The sequence below is a fragment of the Corvus brachyrhynchos genome, unplaced genomic scaffold (assembly GCF_000691975.1).
Source record: "Corvus brachyrhynchos isolate BGI_N302 unplaced genomic scaffold, ASM69197v1 scaffold220, whole genome shotgun sequence".
Classification (NCBI taxonomy): Eukaryota; Metazoa; Chordata; class Aves; order Passeriformes; family Corvidae; genus Corvus; species Corvus brachyrhynchos.
Genome location: NW_008236209.1, coordinates 4,852,174 through 4,863,729, shown reverse-complemented (window position 1 = coordinate 4,863,729; position 11,556 = coordinate 4,852,174). Strand labels below are relative to the sequence as shown.

The 11,556-nt window shown below is 45.0% G+C and overlaps 1 long non-coding RNA gene across 5 annotated transcripts in view; it reads right to left on the bottom strand.

Annotated features, from left to right (window-relative positions):
* The window catches only part of LOC108448717, a 77,298-nt gene that overhangs the window by 47,791 nt on the left and 17,951 nt on the right, over positions 1-11,556 (bottom strand). For all 5 annotated transcript variants that reach the window (XR_001864698.1, XR_001864701.1, XR_001864704.1 and 2 more), the window contains exon 2: positions 2,930-3,051. This is a non-coding gene — a long non-coding RNA (uncharacterized LOC108448717). The remainder of the gene's footprint in view (positions 1-2,929; positions 3,052-11,556) is intronic.

The window sequence follows — 11,556 nt, the reverse complement described above, 5'->3', positions numbered from 1 at the left end:
TCCTTTCCAACAATTTTCATGCATTCGGATTTTTACTTTCAAGAGTTCTTTCAAAACCTGATTTTAAGCTTGTGCAGGTGGAAAGGGATTTTTAAATACTCTCTCCTCAAATATTTAGTCATGAAATTTATTCTAGTATTTGTCCTCAATTAATTGGGGAATTAAACCAATACCACCTGACTGATCAATCACAAATACATAACACACCCCGAATTCTGATTTCTGCTTTGGATTAATAAAAAAACCCAACGAGTCAATAGAAAAAATTTGACAACTATTTTTTCTTCATTCTTCCTACAGAATAAGAGGCAAAATTCACTGAGTGAATTATTAATTCTGAGTTATTCATCCAGCCCTACTAAAAACTAATCTGTTTCTTTTTTTTAAGCATCAAAAAGGTCTTTCAAACGGGGGTTGCAATAATGAAATATGGCAGCAGATCTTGAAACGTGCCCTTAGCCAGGCTGCAGATATGGAAAAGGTTACAGAACCAGAGTTATTAATCCCCATCACTCTGACAATTGATTTTGAACACAGTCTGTTGGAGTCTTTATAATGCAAGATCATAAATGTTCAGAACTAATTTATTGCTCTTTGTTCCACCTGGCAAAAACACACTGTCAGATTGAGTTGTGTTGACACAACGATGCAGGTGAGGATTTAAGTTGTATTTTTATCCACATTTGTAAATTTGTTTGCCATACCTGTGTGTGGTTACAAGAAAAGAATTTAGAAACGTCCATGAAGGAGTTAAAAATGTCCACAGAAGAGCAAAAACAGAGGATGAGGTTATGCTGTCCTTCAAAAATCGGAAATGTTTGCACACATAGCCACGTATGTGAAATTTAATGGGGAAAAGTCCTTATTTGAATTTGTCAGTATTGATATTTTTGGTTTGCACCCTGGTCCCTGGTATCTCTCAGATTTCCATAAGTAAACATGTAAAAAACATTTGCTTTATTCACCTATTGACTTCCACCCTGGGCAAGGGTTCCCCACACACCAACGAGGGAGATGCAAAACCTTTCATCCTGACTGGCTTTTTCCTTTCTTTAATCAGTAATTTCGAAGCTTGAATCAATTCCATTCGTCCTGAAAATTCCTCAACTTGTCTTTTCTGCTTGCAGCAGTTGCCTCTACTCCTGCCCACGCCAGGGAGTGCCAGTCCCAAAGAGGGACAAACCAGGAAAGGAGGGGAGAAGGATCCCCTTTGCACTGACATGAAACACTCATTTGTAAAGATTAAGGGTTTTTCAAGGATCAAAAAGAATGTATTACAAAAAAGCTTATTTTAATCATAAAATCCTGTCCCACAGACCAAGAATACCATAAAGGATGAATTACAAGTTTTCCAAAGCCCTGTGGAAGCAGGGAAGTAAAACACGAAAAATAGAGATGGGGAAGGAAAAGAGGAGAGCGTTTCCACATCAAAAATCCCAACATCTCCAAAGTATTTTTCCTCAGTACAAACTGGTAAAATTATCATTCTTTTCAAAATATCCACACAATACTTCTTAAATAACACCTCTCCCTCTTTCAGATTTTACAGTCCAAGAATACAAACTTCGTCCTTCCATTATCTGGAGGCAGAGTCATTTAATTGTCCTGGCAAGTTTATTCCTTTTGAATTCTTATTTTTACCACAATTAGGAACTAGGAGAGCTGTGGCTGCATGCTAAAACTGCTGCTTTCAGGACTTGTAGGCATCTGTATGATATTGAAATTAATTTCCAGTATAAAACAGTTAACAGAATAACCCTAGATAAAGGCAAATATAATATTAATTCCATTCTTTTTGTTGGCAATGTTGTAAAGTCCATTGCTCAAGTAAAGAGCACTTTGCTGAGCCAGATACAAATTAATTTTAACATTCTTCTTCAAATAGGAATTTTAAAAGTCAAGTAAAGGCTGCAATAGCTTTGAAACATTTCAGTGATTGTTTTAATTACCTATCATAGAGCTGTGAGCCACTGCAGAGGGACGAGTACGAGGGGAAGGGAGAACAACACCTGGTGCATTAACAGTCATTTTTTTGTCATAAAGAAGAAAAAATACTTTCCAAGCCCTCAGACCAACAAAAAGCTCAACAAAGTCAACACAGATTGGGGGTTTGTCAGTGTATTAATGCTGTGATTTTATCCTGGACTACATGCTCTTATTCTGTCAATAACAACTTTCACTGTTAAATAAACCCACCGAATCTCCAAACATTAAATATATGAATTCTGACAGCTTTAAAGCTTGTTTTTCCACCCAGAGCTGATGCATACGTGGGGCTTCTTTCCAGGGTCTGGCTCTGCAGCAAATAAAAGGTCGCTTCACTTTTACCACAACTACACCAAAAAAAAGTATATTTTTTGTCATTCCGACCCTAAATAGAATTGGAAACTGGAGGTTATTGGGACTCCCGCTGGCCTTTGACATCCAGCACCTCGGGAATCAGCAGTGCTGGGGGAAAGAAAGCCCCCTCAGATGCAGAGTTGTCATCCCCACCCTCCATCTGCGGCTGTGCTGGGAGGAAGTGCTGACCCCATCATTCCACCGTAAACACTGCCGGAATCAACAACAACAAATCCAGAAATGAAAAAGGAAACGGGGTGTCAGGAGTCAGGTCAGCCCATTTTATTTGCACATGTGTCAGTAAAGATAGAAGGAATCACTGAATTAAATTAAATCAAAGCAAACCTGCTAATTAAAACAGCTAAAATTATGTTTGTGAAGATGTGTGACTGGTTTCCTGCTTATCTGCAAATAAGCCTCCCCATAATATAAACATGTTTCTATCTCCACTTCATTTATAATAAGTCTTTAGGCAGATTGTAATTAGTATTTTGAGTTTCTAATAGAAGATCTATTGTGCTGCTGGAGCAATATTTTCCCTGACCATCAAAACACTGATTATTTCTGCATCAGTCTCAAGGGTTCTCACCTGTTCTTCTCATGCTGGTCAAAGTCTTGCATCCAATTTATCAGAATCAAATTGGGTATTTGTCTGAACACCATCATCTTCAGAACATATTGCTTGTAGTTAACCACTGTATTCAGCTCCACCTACAAGTCAAACCAGAAATTATTACCAGTTCTGCTTGAATTTATCCTGTAGCTGGATTTTCATCCAACACTTAAAGAACGATCACGATAGGGAATAGCAAAATGGAATCAAACAGAAATTTTGCTCGGAAAAAAAATGGTACTATTTACAAAAATCAACTTTTTGTGTCTGTTTTACTTATTCCCAAGTTTGCAGTGCATAATTTTATACAAACCCAATTACATAGCTCAGTGATTTACTGGCAAAGCTGGCCAGGAGAAAATTATCTGGCTTTAGCTAATGTGTGTGCCTATTTACAATCAAAACAAACCCAGAGAAAATTGCAAAATGGCCACAAAGAAAAAAAAATAGTCACGTCAGAAATGCACCGGAGGTGACACAGTTTCCAGGCTGAAAAAAGTTCACCTTGTGTTATTATTTCACTGGATGAGCAACAAACTGTGGTTATGGGTATGGATTCAGCCTCTCAGATCATCTATTGACTTATTCCAGTATTTACCTTGAAGCCCGTCTGGGGTCTCACTGGTTTGGAAAGCGTGGTGCTTTCCTTTCGCCCTTCCCATCATTCCTGTAGGGATTTCTTTGCACAGTTAACGGGTGTGTGGGCTCTGCTCACCAGGATCACTCAGCTGTTTACAACTCCCCTGGCTCTGGGCAGGTTTGGGATGCGGGTTTGGGATGCAGGGCTTAGGATGCAGGGGTTGGGATGCAGGTTCTGGGATGCAGGTTTGGGATGCAGGGCTTAGGATGCAGGGGTTGGGATGCAGGGGTCGGGATGCAGGTTTGGGATGCAGGTTTGGGATGCAGGTTTGGGATGCAGGTTCTGGGACGCAGGTTTGGGATGCAGGGTTTGGGATGCAGGGTTTGGGATGCAGGGTTTGGGATACAGGTTTGGGATGCAGGGTTTGGGATGCAGGGTTTGGGATGCAGGTTCTGGGATACAGGTTTGGGATGCAGGGGTTGGGATGCAGGGATTGGATGCAGGGTTTGGGATGCAGGTTCTGGGATGCAGGTTCTGGGATGCAGGGTTTGGGATGCAGGGTTTGGGATGCAGGTTTGGGATGCAGGGTTGGGATGCGGGTTTGGGATGCAGGTTTGGGATGCAGGATTTGGGATGCAGGGCTTAGGATGCAGGGGTTGGATGCAAGGGTTGGATGCAGTTTTGGGATGCAGGGTTTGGGATACAGGTTTGGGATGCAGGGTTTGGGATGCAGGGGTTGGGATGCAGGGTTGGGATGCAGGGTTGGGATGCAGGGTTTAGGATGCAGGGGTTTGGGATGCAGGTTCTGGGATACAGGGTTTGGGATGCAGGTTTAGGATATGGGTTTGGGATGCAGGGTTGGGATACAGGTTCTGGGATGCAGGGTTGGGATGCAGGTTTGGGATGCAGGTTCTGGGATGCAGGGGTTGGGATGCAGGGGTTGGATGCAGTTTTGGGAAACAGGTTTGGGATGCAGGGTCGATGCAGGGGTTTGGGATGCAGGTTCTGGGATACAGGGTTTGGGATGCAGGTTTAGGATATGGGTTTGGGATGCAGGGTTGGGATACAGGTTCTGGGATGCAGGGTTGGGATGCAGGTTTGGGATGCAGGTTCTGGGATGCAGGGGTTGGGATGCAGGGGTTGGATGCAGTTTTGGGAAACAGGTTTGGGATGCAGGGTCTGGGATGCAGGGTCTGGGATGCAGGTTTGGGATGCAGGGTTTAGGGTGCAGGGTTTAGGGTGCAGGGTTTGGGATGCAGGGTTTAGGGTGCAGGGTTTAGGGTGCAGGGTTTGGGATGCAGGTTTGGGATGCGGGTTTGGGATGTGGGGTCTGGGATGTGGGTTTGGGATGCAGGGTTTGGTTTAGGGTGCAGGTTTTAGGGTGCAGGGTTTAGGGTGCAGGGTTTGGGATGCAGGGTTGGGATACAGGTTTGGGATGCAGGGTTTGGGAAGCAGGGTTTAGGATGCAGGTTTGGGATGCAGGTTTGGGATGCGGGTTTGGGATGCGGGGTCTGGGATGTGGGTTTGGGATGCAGGGTTTAGGGTGCAGGGTTTGGGATGCAGGTTTGGGATGAAGGTTTGGGATGCAGGTTCTGGGATGCAGGTTTTGGGATTCAGAGCTCCAAGGCCACAGAACTGTGTGCACATCCCAGTAACAGAGGCTGAGCAGATTTTGGGATCTTGGAGATGAAAATCATAACCATCAGCACTGCACTAACATATGTGTGTTATTTATGCTGACAAATCCTATGGTTTTTGCTGTTGAAACATTTCTGACCCAACACAGAATGCCTTGAGGGAAGTGCAGGATCCTTTTTTATTTGTAGCAAGTGAAACTTCTAAGATAAAAATATGAACCAAACCTTTACAACTTTTTTTAATCACACCCCAAATTATTTCAGATCATTATATAATTTTCCCTGGCCCTTGGCACAACTGTTCAGTCAGAGATTTTGCTGGATGTGGCCCAGAGTTCATTTACTCACTCACCTCCAAGCAACAGCTTCCTAAAAATACAGTAAATTGCAAATATGCTAAACCCCAAATTTTGCTGTAATTGCATGTGCCAGCACTAAGTCCTGCATCAATAAGAAACCCCACTGATGTCAGCAGGACTTTTGACAACACAAGATTTCCCTCCCTTCAGTACGGCTCTGAAACTGGATCCTGGGCCAGCATGTTGGAATTATGTGGATTATATGTGATTAAACACATTTGGATTAAATCACAGCAATGGTTGTCTCCCCGAGAACACCCTGTCAGGACCACACTGATGTGCAGCAATCAAGGTGACCTTACAGACTTTTACAACCCAGAGCAAACTCTGAACAACTTCAGTGAACGGGAATTTTTTTTTTTAGCTCTGCAAAGATCAGGTTGCAAAATGTAAGGAGTTAAAATGCTGCTGTCCTGAGGAAGAGCTTTCATGCCTTAAAATTATGATTCAGGCAAAGAGAAATTTTTCTTGCAGGAGAAGCCAATCTCAGCTCAACTCCTTGAGCTCTGTTTCATTTGTCAGGACGGAGAACACAGCTGCCTGTGCCTTATCCTAACACGCAGGAAATTTCAAATAAAGGAGAACAATGTCTGAATACAGAAATCCACCAAAATGCCACCAAATCCCAGCTCACCCTCCACTGCATCACTGCACTATCTCACTTAATTTTTTAAAAAAAACTTTGTGAAACCTTACCTTTTATTGCTATGGTTATTCTTCATTTAACCCAAAAATACAATCTATAATTTCTTATATAAGTGCAATAGGATTAACCATAAACAATAGAAACTGATTTCTTCCCCTCTAGAGGACACAGCTGAGAACAGAACTTTGTGAAACAAATCTCTACAGTAACTTTCCAGTTTTACTCCAAATGCTTCACACAATTCCAATATTCCGGAATTCTTCAATTCTTCAGCAGCCTGGGAGCATCTGCCCTGTGGATGCTGACATACAGCCTCATATCTAATACGGGTAACTTTTGGCAAATGCAGCCACAGAGGTCATGAGGGAGGGAGGAAAAAAGGCCTAACGGATATAAAAAGGCCCAGGTTGCCAAATACTGAGGGTTTGGCAGAGTAACAGAGATAAACTAATCAGCAGCACAGCCTTCCTGCACCGAGGCTTTCCGAGCTCCATGCAGAACTCCGTGTCTGCCTCCTTTGGATTAAGCAGCCCGGGTGTTCCTGGATCCATAGATAACATTGAAGAGAAAAAAGGAGAACAAGGGAAAGTAATGGGAATACTTCTCTGAAGTTTACTTCAAGTCATCCAGCAGCTCAAAAAGGTTTTCAGCCTAAGATACTTTATAAAATTTTCCAAAGGCTTGGAAAGGCTTGGGGGTGGGAAGCTGTTATATAATCCCTTAACACCTCCAAGAGTTTGTGCTGCTTTCTCTCCCACATGGACCCTGTAGTAAACATTGTGCTCTGAACCTCTGGATTCACATTTGAGCTGAAGGACTTGGCTTAAGCAACCAAGCTGTGGTGAAGCCACAGGTCTGGAAACTTCCTCCCCTTTAACATCCATCCTCTCCCACCCTGTCCTCTCCTCCACCAAGGACATTTTTAGCAAGATTGCTGTGCAGCTAATTACATTGCCATGGCATCCAAGTACCACACAGTCACGAGACCTTCTTCTTTTAACAGCCCTTGGGTTTGCAGAGAGGCATCCAAGTACCACACAGTCACGAGACCTTCTTTTAACAGCCCTTGGGTTTGCAGAGAAGAGTTCATGGGGAAACATCCCTATATTTGGAGAGCTGAGGCACCGGGTCAGGGCCTTTGCCCAACACCTCTGCAGGGGAGGCACCAGGCAAGGACCTGCCCAGTGCCAGAGTGGCCAGAATGTCACAGCAGCTGCATGGCCACCAACTTACCCAGCCCTGTGCCCTCAGAGCTGCTCCAGGAGGCAGCACTGGGATTCCAGGGGGAAACCTTGAGTAAATAGAGCCAAATACCTGCTCACCACGAGCACTCTGCAGCCTCCAGCAGCCCTAGAGCGGTGCCAGGCTCAGCTGGTGGCCCCAGAGTCCTTCTGGAGGAGCCCAGATGCTCTATTCTGCACAGGCAGGGAGGTGTTGGGGCAGCCAGGCCCCAGGCAGAGCTCACCCTGCACATGGAGAGGGGGAGATGCCCATGCTGACCATCACAGTCCGTGGCTCTGTTTTTTCTGCACCAAACACATTTCTGTGGCAAACCTCAGGGAACATGGACTTTAACAGGGCCGCCCTCACCAGGCCTCTTGTCCAGTCTGGGGCTGGGGTTGTGCCGTGTGTTATCCACATGGTGTTCCCTGACTGAGTCTCCTACAGTCTGAGACAACTTCCAGGATTTCCCACATGTCCTCACTCCTGTGACCTTGCCTGGAACTTGACTTGCCTGAGACAGCTCCTCTGATCCCTTTCAGCTCTTGAAGAGCAGAGCACTGACTTGAAGATCTATTTTCCCTGCGCTATTCCTCTACACGGAACCAGATTACTCTTTATTTCTCATTTCTCTCACCAGTTTCTCTCATCTGTTTCCATTTGCTTCCTCTAACAGATTCTTTAGTCACATCTGTGCTACTGAAACAGTTTGGTCATGACTTACTGCAGCCTGGTGTTTATTTGCCTGTTTCTGCTGTTAGATCAGATGAAACCTGTGTGTTATCTTTGGTGTCACCACCTCTCACTGCTCTGATGTTCAAATATTTCTTGCACAGCATTTTCACCAGATAATTATTTCAAAAATATATATATCAATATATAAAATAATATATAAAAAGCAACCACAACAAAACCTGGAGTGAGGGGATTAAGCCCCACTCATGGACAGCACAGTCCCACCTCCAGCCACTCCACCAGCACAAGCTCTATGAGGGAAACAGGCTCAACCACAGCAGTTTGACAGGCTCCTAATTTATTCAATTAACAATAAACTCACAGTACTGCGTCCTGAACCTGTCAGCCAGCTGAACTGAGACAACCAGCTGAATACTAAAATCTGTTCTGCCACTGAACTACCTTGGAGCTGAGGGCTGCTAAAATGGAGAGTGGACCCAAAATAGCCATGAGAGAAGGACTTTAGCCAAAGGTTTAACTTGCTAGAGAGCTCACAGAGGTGACAGAACTTGTTCCAACTGTGCCAAAAAACCATAGACGTCACGTTGTCAGTCTGCTCTACATCACTCAACATGCAATACTTGCTGTGGCAGACAGATTAATTAATAGAGATAACAGAAACAGTAGTATATAATCATAAAAGAGAGAGCTGAAACCACAAAGGACTACAGCTTCCCTATGGCACAGCAGTGATTTTTTTTTTTAAGCGTCCAGTCCCTTTTCAACAGCATTTTTAGAGGAATTGCAGTCAGCCAGATACAGCCACGGATAATCAGTGGTGGATAAAGAAAACCCTTCTCCTGACAATCAGCATCTACACTTTAAGCTGCAGAAGAAACAGCTGCCTCACTGTTCATTAGAGAAGGGATTTGCCAAACACCCTCCCTGGTGCTCTGTTATGCAAGGTAGTACGATGTGTGTTCTCCCCTTCCTCAGAGATGGAGCCTAAAATCATCCGTATTTAGTCCTCCCATCCCCCTAAATCTTCTCCACAAAGGACACTGTCACCACCAAAGCTCTGCAACAAGGATCGTTTATATATCTGACAACCTTTAAACCCCCGAAGAAAGGGAGAGGGAAGCGGTAAAGCTCTCTGAAGAGCTCTTTGGTGGAACAAGCAGAATTATGAGCAGCAGGAGAAATATGAGTAATTAAGACAACAGTATATCTATATCTTACAGCTGACAGAGTGAAGCTGCAAGTTAGCTCTGGGCAAGATGTTAGCAGAGGAAAGAACTGAGCAGACTGTTTCTAATGTTCATGTTGAAAAGCCAGCCCAGGAAAAAGGCTAAAGGGACAATTTCATTAAAAAGAAGGAAGTAGGTTGGATTAAGAGAGCAGTTAGATGCAGACTTGTAACATTAAAGGAGCAGGTCAACAGCTCTCTGTCACAAGACAAGCAATCATTTGGGGAATCAGCCGATGTGCCACTCTTGCTGTTCTTAAAAGAAAACGCTCTTAAATTATCTATGGGTGGCTTATAGAGAAAATGAATGCTGGGGAATGGCACCATGGCACAAAACAAAGCCCTGGGGTGGACAGAGGCTGCAGGAGAGCAAAGCACAGCAAGCCAGCATGTTTACACCAAACAGCCCAAACCAGGGATGGTTTTAGGCAGTGGGCACTGACCCAGAGCTGGCCAGGACACAGCTCTGGCTCCTGCCTGTCCCCACACTGACCGGGCTGAGCTGGGACTGGAACCACCCCAGGGAAGGGCTGGACCTGCTCCCACACCACAGCCCCTCTGACAAGTGCATCCCCTGGATTTGAGTCCTTCCCCGGCCCCTGACGCTCCGCATGCTCCAGCGATTCCCAGCTGGCAGGACGGCCCTTTGTGGCTCCAGCAGCATGGTTTATAGCAGCCCCGGGGCTGTGTTTTCCATCTAGGATATATAAGTGAATTAGTGGAAAATTTGAGCTTACACAAATCACGGAGCCAATGCACAGTTTGTCATGGCCAGGCAGCCTTTTCTCCGGGCTGAATCTGCAGCCACGAGGTGCAGGGAAGAAACTGGGGGTGCATCCTTGGGTCCTGAGCCATGGCTGGGTTTGGAGCTGGGAAGGAAGTGCTGTTAAATGAGAGGGGGGAAAAAAGACCAAGGGCAGCTCCCCCATCCTCACAGATTAATTGTGTGGCTGGTGCAGTCACCTGAGGCTCACAGCCGAGGAGGTGGATGTGGGGATGTTGGGAAGGAGCTTCCCTCGCCTCCCAGGCTCCATCTGCACGAAGCAGGAGATGGGAATTACCCCAGTGTAATATTTGTGCTGGAGAAATGGCAGAGGGGCTGCTCCAAATTCCCATTATTGCAAACAAGAGCGGCATTTACCCAAACGATAAGAGCCGGAGCGAAGGCAGAGCCAAAGGGCACCAAACGAGGGTCACCAGCTGCAAGTGCTGCTGCCACCCAAGGAGAGGAGCTCCAGTCTGCAGCAGGATGGGGACAGGGGAGCCTGGCAGGTGCCAAAACCTCTCACTGTGGGTTTCAAGGGATTGTCCTGATGTGTCTCTCCCAATATTTAGGACACTCCAGTTTCTGGCCGAGCTCCTTCCTGCTGTGCTTTGCTTTACTTGCACCTACAAGCCCCAACACTTCTCAAGCATTTCCCTATCAACAGCACCAACACTGATTTAGATTAAAAATACACCTGGAATAGATGTTTCACAGTGAAGCACAGCACAGGCAGTCCCTATCTCTTTTCCTTCCCTACTTTCTCATGGATCATGCCATTCCTGACCACTCCATCATTTAAATTGGTGTTAAGAGTCTGAGGTGAAGGGTTTTCTTCCTACAGACAATTCTCTGCCATTTTCGCTACTATAAAGAAGTAAGTAGGGCTGTATAAGGAGCCTGGGCACCCTTTCCTACACAAACCTGCATATTTCAAACCACAAACTCTAATGACTCCTTAAAATACACATTTATATTCAGCCCGTAAATCAAAGCAGAAAGTCAAATCCTGCTTGGAGATCAAAATCCTCCCTTGTAGCTCCACTCCATACCCAAAGTATCACAGTGCCTGTGGATTTCTGCCTCCAGCTTCAGACACATCCTCGCACTGATGGAGAGCACCAGGGGATGGAACCCCTAAAAATTCACAAATTTCTCACTTTCCCAAGTACTAAAATGCAGCTGAAATTAGGAAAAATGGCCTCCTGTCGTTTTGTTGACTTGACAATGAGTTTATTTACTCACTCAGCCCACAGAGCAATTGCTCCTTGGAAATGCAGAAATGGTTAATATCCCACCACAAAGCCAGGGACAGGTACCCAACTCTCTCCCTGTGCCAGGAAAAGACAATCATGAGGCTGGAACTGCTCATCAGCTGCTCTTCCCATAAAGGTGAGCATCCTGACAATTCTTTAGGATATATTGTCAGAAAGAGAGCTCAGAATTTCATATTATTATCATATTACAGACGGCATT